At 45.7% G+C, this 18,809-nt stretch overlaps 1 long non-coding RNA gene across 2 annotated transcripts in view; it reads right to left on the bottom strand.

Annotated features, from left to right (window-relative positions):
* Positions 1 to 18,809, bottom strand: part of LOC134927374 (uncharacterized) — a 194,852-nt gene that overhangs the window by 112,904 nt on the left and 63,139 nt on the right. Inside the window, exon 3 of one of the 2 annotated variants that reach the window (XR_010177622.1) lies at positions 10,821 to 11,057. The exons of the other annotated variant lie outside the window; for it this stretch is intronic. This is a non-coding gene — a long non-coding RNA (uncharacterized LOC134927374). Of the gene's footprint in view, positions 1 to 10,820; positions 11,058 to 18,809 lie in introns of those variants that run through there. 2 annotated transcript variants of the gene reach the window in all.

The raw sequence follows: 18,809 nt of genomic DNA, 5'->3' as shown, positions 1-18,809 counted from the left end.
TGCCAGTCCGCCTGCCCCCTCCTGCATCAACAATTCCCACTCCCTAGCCACGGCGCAGGTGGAACAAAAGCTGCTGCGGCCACCGGCATAGATGTGTATGAAAGCGGCGCAGCGGAAGGCTTTCATAGCCCTCCCTGCACCGCATACTCACTGAGTCCCGGAGCCTCCTCTGCGCATGATGTCACAGAAGTGCCTCCCTGCCACAGCCGCGCCCAGATACCTATAGGCCCTGACTCTGCAACACAGCACCTGGGCTAATGGATAGAGCGGGTGATATCTAGAGATGTGCACCGGAAATTTTTCGGGTTTTGTGTTTTGGTTTTGGGTTCGGTTCCGTGGCCGTGTTTTGGGTTCGAACGCGTTTTGGCAAAACCTCACCGAATTTTTTTTGTCGGATTCGGGTGTGTTTTGGATTCGGGTGTTTTTTTCAAAAAACCCTAAAAAACAGCTTAAATCATAGAATTTGGGGGTCATTTTGATCCCAAAGTATTATTAACCTCAATAACCATAATTTCCACTAATTTTCAGTCTATTCTGAACACCTCACACCTCACAATATTATTTTTAGTCCTAAAATTTGCACCGAGGTCGCTGGATGACTAAGCTCAGCGACCCAAGTGGCCGACACAAACACCTGGCCCATCTAGGAGTGGCAATGCAGTGTCAGGCCGGATGGCCCTTCCAAAAAATACTCCCCAAACAGCACATGACGCAAAGAAGAAAAAAAAGAGGCGCAATGAGGTAGCTGTGTGACTAAGATAAGCGACCCTAGTGGCCGACACAAACACCTGGCCCATCTAGGAGTGGCACTGCAGTGTCACGCAGGATGGCCCTTCCAAAAAACACTCCCCAAACAGCACATGACGCAAAGAAAAAAAGAGGCGCAATGAGGTAGCTGTGTGAGTAAGCTAAGCGACCCTAGTGGCCGACACAAACACCTGGCCCATCTAGGAGTGGCACTGCAGTGTCAGGCCGGATGGCCCTTCCAAAAAATACTCCCCAAACAGCACATGACGCAAAGAAGAAAAAAATGAGGCGCAATGAGGTAGCTGTGTGACTAAGATAAGTGACCCTAGTGGCCGACACAAACACCTGGCCCATCTAGGAGTGGCACTGCAGTGTCACGCAGGATGGCCCTTCCAAAAAACACTCCCCAAACAGCACATGACGCAAAGAAAAAAAGAGGCGCAATGAGGTAGCTGTGTGAGTAAGCTAAGCGACCCTAGTGGCCGACACAAACACCTGGCCCATCTAGGAGTGGCACTGCAGTGTCAGGCCGGATGGCCCTTCCAAAAAATACTCCCCAAACAGCACATGACGCAAAGAAGAAAAAAATGAGGCGCAATGAGGTAGCTGTGTGACTAAGATAAGTGACCCTAGTGGCCGACACAAACACCTGGCCCATCTAGGAGTGGCACTGCAGTGTCACGCAGGATGGCCCTTCCAAAAAACACTCCCCTAACAGCACATGACGCAAAGAAAAATGAAAGAAAAAAAGAGGTGCAAGATGGAATTGTCCTTGGGCCCTCCCACCCACCCTTATGTTGTATAAACAGGACATGCACACTTTAACCAACCCATCATTTCAGTGACAGGGTCTGCCACACGACTGTGACTGAAATGACGGGTTGGTTTGGACCCCCACCAAAAAAGAAGCAATTAATCTCTCCTTGCACAAACTGGCTCTACAGAGGCAAGATGTCCACCTTATCATCATCCTCCGATTCATCACCGTGTACATCCCCCTCCTCACAGATTATCAATTCGTCCCCACTGGAATCCACCATCACAGCTCCCTGTGTACTTTGTGGAGGCAATTGCTGCTGGTGAATGTCTCCATGGAGGAATTGATTATAATTAATTTTAATGAACATCATCTTCTCCACATTTTCTGGAAGTAACCTCGTACGCCGATTGCTGACAAGGTGAGCGGCGGCACTAAACACTCTTTCGGAGTACACACTTGTGGGAGGGCAACTTAGGTAGAATAAAGCCAGTTTGTGCAAGGGCCTCCAAATTGCCTCTTTTTCCTGCCAGTATACGTACGGACTGTCTGACATGCCTACTTGGATGCGGTCACTCATATAATCCTCCACCATTCTTTCAATGGTGAGAGAATCATATGCAGTGACAGTAGACGACATGTCCGTAATCGTTGTCAGGTCCTTCAGTCCGGACCAGATGTCAGCATCAGCAGTCGCTCCAGACTGCCCTGCATCACCGCCAGCGGGTGGGCTCGGAATTCTGAGCCTTTTCCTCGCACCCCCAGTTGCGGGAGAATGTGAAGGAGGAGATGTTGACAGGTCGCGTTCCGCTTGACTTGACAATTTTCTCACCAGCAGTTCTTTGAACCCCTGCAGACTTGTGTCTGCCGGAAAGAGAGATACAACGTAGGTTTTAAATCTAGGATCGAGCCAAAATGTAGTGCTCTGATTTCAACAGATTGACCACCCGTGAATCCTTGTTAAGCGAATTAAGGGCTCCATCCACAAATCCCACAAGTCCACAAGTCCCACATGCCTAGCGGAATCGCTCAGTGTTAGCTCCTCCTTCAATGTCTCCAGCTTCTTCTGCAAAAGCCTGATGAGGGGAATGACCTGACTCAGGCTGGCAGTGTCTGAACTGACTTCACGTGTGGCAAGTTTAAAAGGTTGCAGAACCTTGCACAACGTTGAAATCATTCTCCACTGCGCTTGAGACAGGTGCATTCCACCTCCTATATCGTGGTCAGTTGTATAGGCTTGAATGGCCTTTTGCTGCTCCTCCAACCTCTGAAGCATATAGAGGGTTGAATCCCACCTCGTTACCACTTCTTGCTTCAGATGATGGCAGGGCAGGTTCAGGCGTTTTTGGTGTTGCTCCAGTCTTCTGTACGTGGTGCCTGTACTCCGAAAGTGTCCCGCAATTCTTCTGGCCACCGACAGCATCTCTTGCACGCCCCTCTCGTTTTTTAAATAATTCTGCACCACCAAATTCAAGGTATGTGCAAAACATGGGACGTGCTGGAATTTGCCCATATTTAATGCACACACAATATTGCTGGCGTTGTCCGATGCCACAAATCCACAGGAGAGTCCAATTGGGGTAAGCCATTCTGCGATGATCTTCCTCAGTTGCCGTAAGAGGTTTTTAGCTGTGTGCGTATTCTGGAAAGCGGTGATACAAAGCGTAGCCTGCCTAGGAAAGAGTTGGCGTTTGCGAGATGCTGCTACTGGTGCCGCCGCTGCTGTTCTTGCGGCGGGAGTCAATACATCTACCCAGTGGGATGTCAGTCATATAGTTCTCAGTCTGCCCTGCTCCACTTGTCCACATGTCCGTGGTTAAGTGGACATTGGGTACAACTGCATTTTTTAGGACACTGGTGAGTCTTTTTCTGAGGTCTGTGTACATTTTCGGTATCGCCTGCCTAGAGAAATGGAACCTAGATGGTATTTGGTACCGGGGATACAGTACCTCAATCAAGTCTATAGTTGGCTCTGCAGTAATGATGGATACCGGAACCACGTTTCTCACCGCCCAGGATGCCAAGGCCTCAGTTATCCGCTTTGCAGCAGGATGACTGCTGTGATATTTCATCTTCCTCGCAAAGGACTGTTGGACAGTCAATTGCTTGGTGGAAGTAGTAAAAGTGGTCTTACGACTTCCCCTCTGGGATGACCATCGACTCCCAGCAGCAACAACAGCAGCGCCAGCAGCAGTAGGCGTTACACTCAAGGATGCATCGGAGGGGGCGTGGCCACGGCGGCTGAGGAGTAGGCAGCAAGTCTCGGGAGCTCCCCGGCTACCTAAACTCCTGAATATATCCTGACTCCCCCTGGTGCTCTGCCCGGCTGAAGTACTCACCCTGTGCTGCTGGGCACCGACGGGTGTGTCTGTCCGTGGTCTCCGGGTCCCGTAGAGGCGCCAATCACCGCCGCCCGGCCCTGCGGCCTACAACTCCTCCGGATCCCCGGCCTCGATTTTGGCGGCCTCGGCCGCGGGACGCCCGGAGCTCGTGCGGCGGGCTGCTGCTGACGCCAGACGCCGCCGAAAGACTGTGGGGGAGAGACAGCCTCTCCTCTCCTCTGCCTCGTGAGCTGGGACCAGGGACCCTGAAGTTAGGACGTTTGGCAGGTACTCCTGGGGAAGGGGAAGAGACAATGCGGCCATTTTAGGAGGGGATCACAGAGGCTGCTGCCCATGCCTACACATATCAGCGGCTGCCTGATGAGACTCTCCAGGGACTTGCACTTTGTTTTATGAACTCTGAGACCCTATTGTCTGCTGATCTCACCCAATATCAGCCTCACACTTTCTATATCATCTATATTACCTCAGCATAGTGTTGCAGGCACCGTCAGGTGTTCACGCTGCGCAGCTCTCCCATTCTACCACAGAGAGGCTTCATATAGATAGGATCTGGCTACGCTGCTATACTGCACTAATATTCAACAGTGTGTTACACACCAATATCCTACCCCTGCCTCCTGGGACTACTCCCTCTACAATACTTCTGTCCATATTATTGCTGCTGCTGCTACACAAGTCTGCATTTTCTACCCATTGATATTCGGACATAAGGACCAGGCACGGGTGCTTCCCGCCACTGATTGTGTACGTCCTTGCTGCTGCCGCCATCTACCTACACTCTATCCTAAAAACCCTGCCCTGGGGTAGGTGTGACTGCTCCTGCACGATATGGTTAAGGGCGGCCAGAGTGCGGCCGCGGCCAAACTGGAAAGATATGCCAGGCAATCCAATCCCAGGGTGTCATTGGCTCCTTCCCAGGGAGCCTCTCCAACCCACTCGGACCCCCCCTCTGTGTCCGCGGCCGGTACCCCAGAGATGGCAGAGGCGCCGTCTATTCAGCAGGTGCTGGAGGCTATAGCTGGCAGTGAACAGCGTCTCTCCGATAAGATGGAAAAGGTGCAGTGCGACCTCTCCTTACTCAGACAAGATGTTCAGCGTATTCGTGAGAGAGTGGGTGAGGCGGAGACACGGGTCTCCAACCTGGAAGATATGTGTGGCCCCCTGAAACAATCCGTATCTACGGTGACCCAGCAGGTTTCCTCCCTTCAGACCAAGCTCTTAGATATGGAAGGACGGCTGCGCAGGAACAATGTACGTTTTGTAGGCCTGCCTGAAAGAGAAGAGGGCTCGCAGCCGGAGGACTTTCTCGAATCTTGGCTTAAGGAGATGTATGGGGCTGAGTCCTTTACTGCCCAATTTACGGTGGAGCGTGCACATAGAATACCATCTCGGCCGCTACCTCCTGGTGCCCCTCCTCGCACCTTCATCGCCAAATTCCTACATTACAAAGACCGGGACTCAGTTCTCCGCCTAGGGCGTACGAAGGGCCCGTTGGTCCGTAATGGAGTTACGGTGTCGGCCTTCCCGGATTTTGCCGCAGACGTCCAGAAGGACCGAGCCCAGTTTATGCCCATAAAACGGCATCTGCGAGACCTTAACATCTCCTATTCCATGCTGTTTCCTTCAAGGCTCAGAGTTGTGGCGGATGGGGAGACCAAGTTTTTTAATACCCCCAGAGAAGCGGCACAATGGCTGGACAGATTTGCACCGGGTGCTCGGCAGCTAGCTCCGGACTGACCTCCTGAGATGCGGAAGCTGAGGCCTGATCTACCGGAGGGAACGATCATGGATCGGGGAGCCCCCCTCCTTTGCATTGGTGGCTCAAGACTTTTACGTCCAAGTGGTGTTGACTAGAGAAGGGTTAGAGGTTTAGTTGGGAATCTAGGCCTCTCTTAGCACTTGGAAGTGTAGGTTGCTGGTTTGGGGGAAAAAAGTATGCCGAAGTTCGGGGAGGTGTACGGGGAGGGGAGGGATAATTGGGAGGCTGCCGGTTGCGGCTCCCTTCGCTGTTGGTTTTGGTTTTCTTTCTTTAGTTTGTTATTTTTCTTACCTAAGTTTTTTTTTACACAAGGATGTTTAATGATTCAGACGCTGTGGCTTATTACGCAGGGCTTACATACGTCAAGTGATGTTGGTGTTGCTAATGTTGATTCTCAGTTATATTTTAGGGACATGTCTATCTGGGAGACACATAGGGGTATATTTACTAAGATTCGTAATTTCCGAAAATAGGTCAAAGTTCAATCACGAATGACATCGGCAGTGTAAAACTGCAACTTTTTGAATGGATTACGACTAATTTACTAAGCTGTCGTATTCGTGTTTTTCTTTGCTTCCGATGTCGATGTCATTCGTGTTTTTTTACCTAATATAACGGCAGTGATTATCAAACACTGCCGTTTTTTTTTACAATCAATCTCGGCCGGATTTGTGTGATCCGTGCTGGGTTTTTTTTTTTTTTTTTTTAAAGTAAACAATGTAATTTTTTTTAAAAAAATGCGTGGGGTCCCCCCTCCTAAGCATAACCAGCCTCGGGCTCTTTGAGCCGATCCTGGTTGCAGAAATATGGGGGGAAAAAATGACAGGGGTTCCCCCATATTTAAGCAACCAGCATCGGGCTCTGCGCCTGGTCCTGGTCCCAAAAATACGGGGACAAAAAGAGTAGGGGTCCCCCGTATTTTTAAAACCAGCACCGGGCTCCACTAGCTGGACAGATAATGCCACAGCCGGGGGTCACTTTTATACTGCGCCCTGCGGCCGTGGCATCAAAAATCCAACTAGTCACCCCTGGCCGGGGTACCCTGGGGGAGTGAGGACCCCTTCAATCAAGGGGTCCCCCCCCCCCCAGCCACCCAAGGGCCAGGGGTGAAGCCCGAGGCTGTCCCCCCCCCATCCAATGGGCTGCGGATGGGAGGGCTGATAGCCTTTGTTGAAAAATAAAAGATATTGTTTTTAGTAGCAGTACTACAAGTCCCAGCAAGCCTCCCCCGCATGCTGGTACTTGGAGAACCACAAGTACCAGCATGCGGCGGAAAAACTGGCCCGCTGGTACCTGTAGTACTATTACTAAAAAAATACCCAAAAAAACACAAGACACACACACCGTGAAAGTATAATTTTATTACATACATACACACATACATACATACTTACCTTAAGTTCCCACGCAGGTCGGTCCTCTTCTCCAGTAGAATCCAAGGGGTACCTGTTGAAAAAATTATACTCACGAGATCCAGTGGTCCAGGCTCCTCGGCAAATCCAGGGTTAATCCACGTACTTGAATAAAATAAAAAAACGCTGTCACGACCACGAACTGAAAGGTGACCCATGTTTGCACATGGGTCACCTTGCCCCGAATGCCAGAAACCCACTTTGCCTTCTGGCTAAGTGGGTTTCTTCAGCCAATCAGGGAGTGCCACGTTGTAGCACTCTCCTGATCAGCTGTGTGCTCCTGTCCTCACTGACAGGCAGCACACGGCAGTGTTACAATGTAGCGCCTATGCGCTCCATTGTAACCAATGATGGGAACTTTCTGCTCAGCGGTGACGTCACTTTAGGTCAACCGCAGGGCAGAAAGTTCCCATCATTGGTTACAATGGAGCGCATAGGCGCTACATTGTAACACTGCCGCGTGCTGCCTGTCAGTGAGGACAGGAGCACACAGCTGATCAGGAGAGTGCTACAACGTGGCACTCCCTGATTGGCTGAAGAAACCCACTTAGCCAGAAGGCAAAGTGGGTTTCTGGCATTCGGGGCAAGGTGACCCATGTGCAAACATGGGTCACCTTTCAGTTCGTGGTCGTGACAGCGTTTTTTTTATTTTATTCAAGTACGTGGATTAACCCTGGATTTGCCGAGGAGCCTGGACCACTGGATCTCGTGAGTATAATTTTTTCAACAGGTACCCCTTGGATTCTACTGGAGAAGAGGACCGACCTGCGTGGGAACTTAAGGTAAGTATGTATGTATGTGTGTATGTATTTAATAAAATTATACTTTCACGGTGTGTGTGTCTTGTGTTTTTTTGGGTAATTTTTTAGTAATAGTACTACAGGTACCAGCGGGCCAGTTTTTCTGCCGCATGCTGGTACTTGTGGTTCTCCAAGTACCAGCATGCGGGGGAGGCTTGCTGGGACTTGTAGTACTGCTACTAAAAACAATATCTTTTATTTTACAACAAAGGCTATCAGCCCTCCCATCCGCAGCCCATTGGATGGGGGGGGACAGCCTCGGGCTTCACCCCTGGCCCTTGGGTGGCTGGGGGGGGGGGGGGACCCCTTGATTGAAGGGGTCCCCACTCCCCCAGGGTACCCCGGCCAGGGGTGACTAGTTGGATTTTTGATGCCACGGCCGCAGGGCGCTGTATAAAAGTGACCCCCGGCTGTGGCATTATCTGTCCAGCTAGTGGAGCCCGGTGCTGGTTTTAAAAATACGGGGGACCCCTACTCTTTTTGTCCCCCGTATTTTTGGGACCAGGACCAGGCGCAGAGCCCGATGCTGGTTGCTTAAATATGGGGGAACCCCTGTCATTTTTTTCCACATATTTCTGCAACCAGGATCGGCTCAAAGAGCCCGAGGCTGGTTATGCTTAGGAGGGGGGACCCCACGCATTTTTTTTAAAAAAAATTACATTGTTTACTTTAAAAAAAAAAAAAAAAAACCCCAGCACGGATCACACAAATCCGGCCGAGATTGATTGTAAAAAAAAACGGCAGTGTTTTGCTAATCACTGCCGTTAAATTAGGTAAAAAAACACGAATGACATCGACATCGGAAGCAAAGAAAAACACGAATACGACAGCTTAGTAAATTAGTCGTAATCCATTCAAAAAGTTGCAGTTTTACACTGTCGATGTCATTCGTGATTGAACTTTGACCTTTTTTCGGAAATTACGAATCTTAGTAAATAAACCCCATAGAGTCTGTATGGGGTGTCAAAGTCAAAAATATTACATAGAGAGACCATATAAACTGCACACATATAAGCCGCTATACTTGCAAATATGCGCAGCGAGCACAGCAAACACCAGACATAATGGAGATTTAGAATTGGCTGATGAATTAATGTCATGGATGTGTATCATTCGAACCGAACCAGATAAACACATCATGTTTGGTATTGAAGCAAGCAGAATGAGGTGTGGGTTAGTTTGAGGCCTGTTGTGTTGTTGTGGGACATTGCAGCAGATAGATATGATTATATGTATAAAAGCTAAGATCATATTGTTAGAACAATGGATGCTCAAGACAACCTTTTACTAAGTTTTCAGGGCTGAACCTGATTAGCATATACAAAGGAGAAAGAAAGACCCCTCCCCCAGGTACTGGTCAAACAGGAAGGTAGTGGTCAGGTGTGGCCTCAGAGAACAGATGTAATGTAGCTACACTCACACACACACACAGCTACCTGGCACCCAGCAGCATGGCGGCTGAATCCCCAGGACATCCTCCAAACTAAAGGCTGAGTATTGAACCTCACATGGCTAGATAAGGAAACAGACAGATTGCTTTCTGGTTTAAATAGGATATTGTAACTTGGTTGTGTGATTGTTGGGTGTTTGTGGATACTCTGTGAAGTCCGTGATGAATTGGAACAGTATACAATCTGTAGCATAGTATTTGTGGTATTTGTTTGCCTATGGAGATTTAAAATAGATTGTGCTGGTTAGTTATACTATATATCCTGTTAATCATAAATACCACCATGCAGTTACGTTTGTGTTAATTACATTGTGATCTGGTCTTGTGATGAATATGCTCTGGTTAGTGAGATACTGAAGTTGTTTAGGATGTGAAATTATGAGATGGTTCTAGGAAGTTGGATTACATTGTGAAAGGTGTTTTAGATGGTTTGGAATTGTAAAATCAGAACATATGCATTGTTTTGAGGCTTGGACATTTTGGAAGAAAATGGAGTCTTGTGTTTTCTGCTATGTGATTGTGGTGTAGTATAGAGTGCCATGTGTTTGGACCTGCAAATCTAAAATGGCTGCTGCTGGATGTCTTCCCCTCCCCCTTTCAGGCATGTGGTGTAGTCTTTGGAATTATGGGAGTTTTCTCAAAATGGAGTCTAGCTTCCATCCCATGCTGTATTCAGCATTGACTAACTGCGCAGCGATTGTCTCTCACATGTGTAGTATTATCTGCAACCATGTTGTCTCTTATTTAATGTTATCATGAGCCATTTCTCTCTATCTCTCTCTTCTTCTCTTCCCCTTCCATTTTCCCATAAATAGTAATTGTATTGTATTGTATTTCTTGTGTAGTTATCTGGTTAGGTAGTCTCTGTTATATTGTAGTGTATCATTTGTACTGTGATTCTCTTTTACAAGTATATTAGATATAATACAGTTAATAGGCTTTGGACCCTAAACCAGTATCTGTGTATTTCCTATAGTGTAATGTGTTCACTTGAGCGTCGGTGACGCTCAAGCAGCTTTGTAGTTAGTCAGGTTACACAAGGTTGCACTTACACCCTTTATACACATTAAGGTATTCTGTGTATTTCATTGGTATAGGGTTTAGACATAAAAGTATAGCGTTGTGAGCGTCTGCGCCGCTGGTGATCTCCTCGTGGTCTCGAGCGAACCGCTACGCCATAGCGAATCATTCTGTCCTGTGATCTCTGGGCCGTGAGCGAACGTGACGCTTGAGCGTCTCGCCTACGGCTGAGCGATCGTTACGCAACTAGCGTACCCATACGATACTTCTTAAGTAAACAGCGTACAGTGTTCTTAGACTTCATAAAGGGTTGGTTATACGACAAAGGAATTTAGCATTGTCAATTGGGGGACTCGTCCTATCCTTCACATATCTCTGCTAGGTAATATCAGCAGACATTATCCATCAGCAAAGGGCGGGATCATATTCCTTGCAGTGCTGATTGGATAAGCGTCTGTTTCGCTTAGTAAAGGGTGCTGAGGGAATCCGGGACCGGAGGTAAGAACAGTACGCTATTGTCTTTGAAAATCTGGTTTTTATTTCAATTTGGTGCCAACTACACACTCAGGCCTAGAATAACTTTAGGAGTTTTGAATGATGACTTTCTTTGTGACAAGAGGCCGCATGGTCTGTCCACCATTTTGTGTGACCCTCATGGAGGTGGAAGGGGGAGGAGCAGCGGCCATTTTGGGAAGGTCAAAAAAAAAATTTTATTTTTTTTCTGAGCGGCTGGTTTTCAGTTGACTCAGGAAACAATCAGCCATCCACTGTCAAAAAGAAATCATCATTTAATGAGTTTTTTTTTAATGCATTTATTTAATCTATATCATAGTCAATCATAGGTAATAGTGATTGGTACTTATATGTAATATCTATATGCGTGTGCTTACATCAATGTATGTTAGTAGATTAAATTTAGAATTGCATTTTCATCTGTGTAAGTTTCACATCTCACCTTCCTGTTTGCCATTTGCATTGATAACGTGCTAAGAAAGATTTGTTGCTACTCGGTAGTTAAAGTGTAAAAGTAATACATTTAAGGGGTAATTTGTAAAGCACGCACACAGTCTCGCCTAAGAATACAAGGGAGATTTGGGTGGTGTATAGTGAATGATTACACTTAAAGATCATTCACATTGATAAACGTGTAGTGTGTTACTGTGAACGTACTTGGTCTGTGTACAAGTGTGCTTACAAGGACAGAGCGTACGCAATCCAAAGGCAGACGCACGCAGCGTACATTATGCAACGGAGCGTCTGTGTACGCCCACGTAACTCAAACCACAAGTTGATTTTTAACGCAAAGCGATAAGTAGCGCAACGCGGTAAGTAACGCAAGGCGATAAATAGCACAAATTGATTTCAGCTTTCCAAAACTTAGTTTAAATACCTTACTTTACTGTAATACCTCTGGGGAGAGCTATCAGACTACGGGAAATGATTTTTCTGATCAGAAAACTATAAGAATGATAGTGGGTTGAAAACGGTATGAGTGTATTGAATCCCACTTTGTGGACTTTGTGATCTATGTGATAATCCCGCTTTGTGAACTTTGTGATCTATGTGGAACGTGATGAGCACGATCTGAGTGAAAACGTGCAACAGAGTGTGATAAAGTTTTCGTTGTATTACGCTCTGGCTGTTTTGGAGCACAGTAGGGAGACTCCAATGATCCTACCATTTATGGGCAACAAGTGTCTATAAGTGGTACGATTGGACCGCACGGTTGTATGTGTGACCAATAACGCAACGTGATATGAGGTCGTATATCCATGCGTAAATCTTGCCCTCATACGTGTTGTAGGGAGCACATGCAAGCGTGATTTGTGTAAAAGAAAAAGGAAGGGAATTTTCTCAGGAGAATCTCTAGAGATAGGGCCTGCAACGGCTACACGTGTCTGCTAGAAGGCGGACCGGAGATACCCGGAGCAGAAGAAGTTCAGTGGAAGAGCTTTAAGGATTTCCAACGAAGTTCTGTGTTTGGTGCATTTTAGGAAGTTTTTCTGTGTTAAAAAGGTCCACAATGGCAGCCAAGTGCACAACACAGAGACGGTCGGAGGTCAGGATTCAGACTCCAGAGGCTTGCAGACCCCGAGGGTCTGCTCGGTTAGTAATGTGGGGGAAATATGGTCCCCACTCTGAGACCTTTTGTGATGAATGGACACGAATGACTGCGGGGGATAAGGCACCATTTCCCGGGATAGGTAGTTTTGACTCAGAGGTGTTGCATAATTTAAGGCGAAGGATATGTCTCATCAAATCAGCAAAGAGACGAATCAAGCATTATGATTGTTTACAGATATGGCAACAGGAGAGTGAAATGCAAAGAAATGTAACTTACTTACCTAACTTTCATCTTGAGAGGGGAGAGGTGGCAATGGAGGGGATTGTGGTTGCGGAGAAAAGCACAGGGTTGAACAATAAAAACGCTCTTAGCAACTGTAGTATAGATTATAAGAATAAGTGTAATAAATGTAACAATGATTATTGTAATACTGTTGAATGTACAACTATTAACCTATGCAAGTTGCACCCCATGTCGAACTTCCCCCAGGAATACACTCATGAAAGTGAGGCCAGAACAATGTCGGCACCTCTTCCGGAAGCCATCCTACAAGACATCCAGGTGGACGCGACCAAATTGGTAAAGGCAATAATCAAACCCCCTAACGGAGGGTCAGGTGAGGTCGTGTCCACAGGTACGTACAATGTTTTATATCACGCACAAACAAATGTACCCCATATTATAAGACCAAAACAAGGTGATGTAATTGAGTTTAGTCCTGTCAGGGTGATCACAGTCCCCAATGGGAAGACTGACGATCAGGGAACCATTCCCGTCAAGGACAGTGCAATGCGCCATCCCTGGTCCCGGACAGAATTGAGATCAATCATGTCTGATTACCCAGATCCTAGGAAAGATCTAACTGTATGATCAAAGATTCACAGAAGGCATACCAACCCCCTAGACAACGACATAATCATGGTATCCAAGGAATCAGGTAGGTACAGGGAAAGCGGTTGATGGTGATGAGCATCCAAGCGTTTGAGGAGGCATCAAATCAACCAAAACCCCAGGCCATTGGCACATGGAGGAACTTAAGGATTTGTGATCTGTGCAAAAGAGAAGGGCATTATGCCAGTAACTGCAACAGCCCACATAAAATCAGACCCCCTAGACATGAAAATGAGCAAAAGTTATGACACACCAAATTACAAGCAGGGATCACATAGGAAGAATTTTGAGCCACACCCATGATAGGTAGTCAAGAAAGGTGATCATACGACTGATGGTAAGCCTGAGGTAACGGTTAATAAATTGGGAGGTCATTCACTGAAAGACACAGGAATGACCAGGTGAAACGTTGTAAATGTATCAGTGAAATGTTTTTTTTCTCTCTCTCTCTCTATCCCCATCTCTGACGAGTATTGGTAAGAATTCACACATTGCATACCCACTTGGTCCTTGCAGAAGTCTACCAAACCCCAGCATGACCTCCGCCACAATGTATTTCTGGCCAGATACAGACAGTGGAGTAATGCAGGTGCTGGTGGGGAGGGACTGCTCAAGGAGACCAGTAGACACATAGATATGACAGCCTAATAAGTCTGACAATGTTTTTCTAATGCTAACAATGTTTTCTTAATGTTGACAATGTTTAAAAATGCTTTGTTTCTCTTTTCTTATTGATGGTTATTGTCGAGTTATGTAATGTATATATGCACATGAATTGTTCTCTATCTCTTTTGTTTTTTTTTTTTGTTGTCTCTCTCTTCCCACTCATGTTTCCATGGTTTAAAGATGGTATGTCACCCCTCAGTTGGACCAATGGTAATGCCAGATTTTTTTTCTCCTTACAGAAAGATCGCCGGTTAGGAAGGAATATTGCATCACCAGAATGTTCGTTTGGAAGACTGAGAGACAGCACCTTTGAGAGGACAGCAGAACAAGAAGAACAACAAGACGAGAGAACTTATTATCGTAACAAGTTCTCTCCCCCTCAAACTATTTTCTTATACCCCCATTACAAATTTCTTCTTTTCTCCTCCTGTAAGATGGACTTGCCCCAAGAGACTGTGATATGGATTTTCCCGTTAACCATGATGTTGACCAGAGCAGTCTGTTTCGGTGAGAGTACCAGTGAGGTCGAGAAAGGATCCAGAAAGGTCCTGATGACTGAGACGGAGGTGTAAATTTCCAATAGCAACCCAATCACCAAGCAAAGGCGAGTACCGGGCACGATCTAACAACCATGTTATCTGTAAACATTTTCTTTGAAGGATTGTTAGTTCAAAAAGAAAAACTGTATCTGTAGGCTCTGTGACAATGGTTGAAGATGGATGCATAAAGAAATGCCAATCCAGTCTTAATATCCATATGGACCAGCATCCATTGAGTGACCATCACTCCTTAGTGGGTAATGTGTTAAACAAAACTGATTGTTGGGTATGCTCTCAAGTACCTCAGGGTCACAGCAAATCAGGGCTAGTACCATTTCCTTTAACGTTAGGGGAGGTACTTGAGCTAAGTGGTGGGAGACCGGTGGATCGGAGGTTTAACATCTCCAGCCCTCCTAGTTTGAAGCTCCACCAATACCATGTGGATAGGTCCCTCTTATGTTTTAATATCTCCAATCCCCGTAAGCCGGGAAATTGGGAAGTGTCATGGAGCAACCAAACCATGACATTTTCGCATAGAGCAGATAGAATGCCTACAGATACAGAGCTTGTACGCCACATAGCCAGTAGAGGAAAATCTTTCCGGTATCGATATACCTTAGGAAATAGGATTACTAGAGTTGGAGAGGTATCACCAGGATACTGTGCACATATCGTACAAACTGATACGTGCATTAAGCAGATGGAAGAATTAGGGTCAGGAGATTTCACCTGGAAGGTTTGTAACATGGTCATGTCCTTCTCCGTCCCTTATGTTCTCCCCGATGACGCATATTTCATATGCGGGAGAAAGGCGTACAAGTGGCTTGCCCCAAACTCTGAAGGATTGTGTTATATTGGAAAAGTATTGCCTGAAGTGATGACTGTTACACATGACAAAATGAAGGATATACACCGTGGTGCCCAAGCTCCTTATACTCACACTCATTACGAGCACCGAGTTAAAAGACAACTGTCAGAAAGGTTAGAGCATCCGGCCTCTGATCTTATCCATGAATCCACCGGGATTCAGGTTCTGGTAGCGTTAGATTTCACTCGTACCGCTCGAGGAGTGATGAATTATAGATACATTTCCGCACTCGCCAATTTGTTAGATAATATCACTGAAATGTATGATGACACGTTTAGATACACTGGAAGAGAACTTCAAGCCTACAAAACAGAACTAGTTCAGCATAGGATGGTTCTTAATTATCTTACAGCAGTAACAGGCGGATATTGTGTTACATTGGCAACACAGTACGGCATAAAGTGTTGCACGTATATCACAAATAGCACCGAGGATCCGGTAGAGGTCATAGACCAAAAGATGGACGATATTCTCCAATTGAAGTGGGAATTTCGTCGAAAACACAATCTCACCCTTGCTGCTGTAGGTAATGAGCTGACTGGTTGGGTGTCATGGTTGAACCCGCGAAATTGGTTCTCCGGTTTAGGAGACTGGGCTCAAGGAGTCATAATGGATGTTGGAAAGTTTCTACTATGTATCTTGGGTGTCGTTATATCGATTGGATTGATATTTAGATGCGGGCAGGCTTTAACGAGGTGCAAACAAAGTACAAAAGTGATGAGCTTGAGGAGTGAGGAAACCGTAATTAACCTGGATTTGATTTATGACCCAATGATAGAAACCAGGATGTGATGAAAATGCGATTATACGGTCCGTTTCTTTCACCTGTTTTTCTGCTTTTCTCCAAGATACAAAGACCCCCTTGGACGAGGAAGTTGACGAGACGCTATACAGACAACAGACAAGCACCAAAGATGAAGTTTTGACAACCTATGATATGGACACTTGATGAACTTTGCCATGGATCCCCAGTTTCCCTAGTATTTTTAAACTCACGCTAGCCCAACATTTTTGTAAATCTGATGGCACTGACAAAGCTATTTGCTCATGCCCAAGGAGCAATACAGCGCAAAGAAGACGACTCTCAACAGATACCGAACAAAACTTCAACAACAGATGTACATTTCCCTGACATAGAATATCATTGCATTTTCCATAAGTGTTCTTTATCTTCATCTCTACAACCCTCAGGTAATGACACACATAGGCGATAGGGAATACAGGCACAGATATCAGCAACCACATACCTCCCCCATTCATGTATCATCAACTAAAATGTGCTCCCCCATTTTGTTACAACCACAGCCGAAATGAGCTCGGTAAAGTTTGACAGCCCATCCACAGACCCTTAGTACGGGATAAGAAGGAATTCAAATGTATACTTCGCAATACCTCGAAGCTTGATGTACAACACGTACGGCACGATGATACATGACCCCCAAACATGGATTCATACACACATGCTTCTGCTTTCTCACTAGGTCATACCCTCTTCACACCTTCTCCTCTCTCCTCCCTTACCCAACCATGGAAATGTATTAACCCCTGACATATATTTTTCTCTTTTTGAAATGTTTTAGGAAGTGGCAGTTATTGGTGACTGCCAAAGGGTGGACTGTCAAAGTCAAAAATATTACATAGAGAGACCATATAAACTGCACACATATAAGCCGCTATACTTGCAAATATGCGCAGCGAGCACAGCAAACACCAGACATAATGGAGATTTAGAATTGGCTGATGAATTAATGTCATGGATGTGTATCATTCGAACCGAACCAGATAAACACATCATGTTTGGTATTGAAGCAAGCAGAATGAGGTGTGGGTTAGTTTGAGGCCTGTTGTGTTGTTGTGGGACATTGCAGCAGATAGATATGATTATATGTATAAAAGCTAAGATCATATTGTTAGAACAATGGATGCTCAAGACAACCTTTTACTAAGTTTTCAGGGCTGAACCTGATTAGCATATACAAAGGAGAAAGAAAGACCCCTCCCCCAGGTACTGGTCAAACAGGAAGGTAGTGGTCAGGTGTGGCCTCAGAGAACAGATGTAATGTAGCTACACTCACACACACACACAGCTACCTGGCACCCAGCAGCATGGCGGCTGAATCCCCAGGACATCCTCCAAACTAAAGGCTGAGTATTGAACCTCACATGGCTAGATAAGGAAACAGACAGATTGCTTTCTGGTTTAAATAGGATATTGTAACTTGGTTGTGTGATTGTTGGGTGTTTGTGGATACTCTGTGAAGTCCGTGATGAATTGGAACAGTATACAATCTGTAGCATAGTATTTGTGGTATTTGTTTGCCTATGGAGATTTAAAATAGATTGTGCTGGTTAGTTATACTATATATCCTGTTAATCATAAATACCACCATGCAGTTACGTTTGTGTTAATTACATTGTGATCTGGTCTTGTGATGAATATGCTCTGGTTAGTGAGATACTGAAGTTGTTTAGGATGTGAAATTATGAGATGGTTCTAGGAAGTTGGATTACATTGTGAAAGGTGTTTTAGATGGTTTGGAATTGTAAAATCAGAACATATGCATTGTTTTGAGGCTTGGACATTTTGGAAGAAAATGGAGTCTTGTGTTTTCTGCTATGTGATTGTGGTGTAGTATAGAGTGCCATGTGTTTGGACCTGCAAATCTAAAATGGCTGCTGCTGGATGTCTTCCCCTCCCCCTTTCAGGCATGTGGTGCAGTCTTTGGAATTATGGGAGTTTTCTCAAAATGGAGTCTAGCTTCCATCCCATGCTGTATTCAGCATTGACTAACTGCGCAGCGATTGTCTCTCACATGTGTAGTATTATCTGCAACCATGTTGTCTCTTATTTAATGTTATCATGAGCCATTTCTCTCTATCTCTCTCTTCTTCTCTTCCCCTTCCATTTTCCCATAAATAGTAATTGTATTGTATTGTATTTCTTGTGTAGTTATCTGGTTAGGTAGTCTCTGTTATATTGTAGTGTATCATTTGTACTGTGATTCTCTTTTACAAGTATATTAGATATAATACAGTTAATAGGCTTTGGACCCTAAACCAGTATCTGTGTATTTCCTATAGTGTAATGTGTTCACTTGAGCGTCGGTGACGCTCAAGCAGCTTTGTAGTTAGTCAGGTTACACAAGGTTGCACTTACACCCTTTATACACATTAAGGTATTCTGTGTATTTCATTGGTATAGGGTTTAGACATAAAAGTATAGCGTTGTGAGCGTCTGCGCCGCTGGTGATCTCCTTGTGGTCTCGAGCGAACCGCTACGCCATAGCGAATCATTCTGTCCTGTGATCTCTGGGCCGTGAGCGAACGTGACGCTTGAGCGTCTCGCCTACGGCTGAGCGATCGTTACGCAACTAGCGTACCCATACGATACTTCTTAAGTAAACAGCGTACAGTGTTCTTAGACTTCATAAAGGGTTGGTTATACGACAAAGGAATTTAGCATTGTCAGGGGTCATGATTAACCTGAAAT

The sequence above is a fragment of the Pseudophryne corroboree genome, chromosome 5 (genome assembly GCF_028390025.1).
Source record: "Pseudophryne corroboree isolate aPseCor3 chromosome 5, aPseCor3.hap2, whole genome shotgun sequence".
Classification (NCBI taxonomy): Eukaryota; Metazoa; Chordata; class Amphibia; order Anura; family Myobatrachidae; genus Pseudophryne; species Pseudophryne corroboree.
This window is presented reverse-complemented; position numbering and strand designations above follow the sequence as displayed.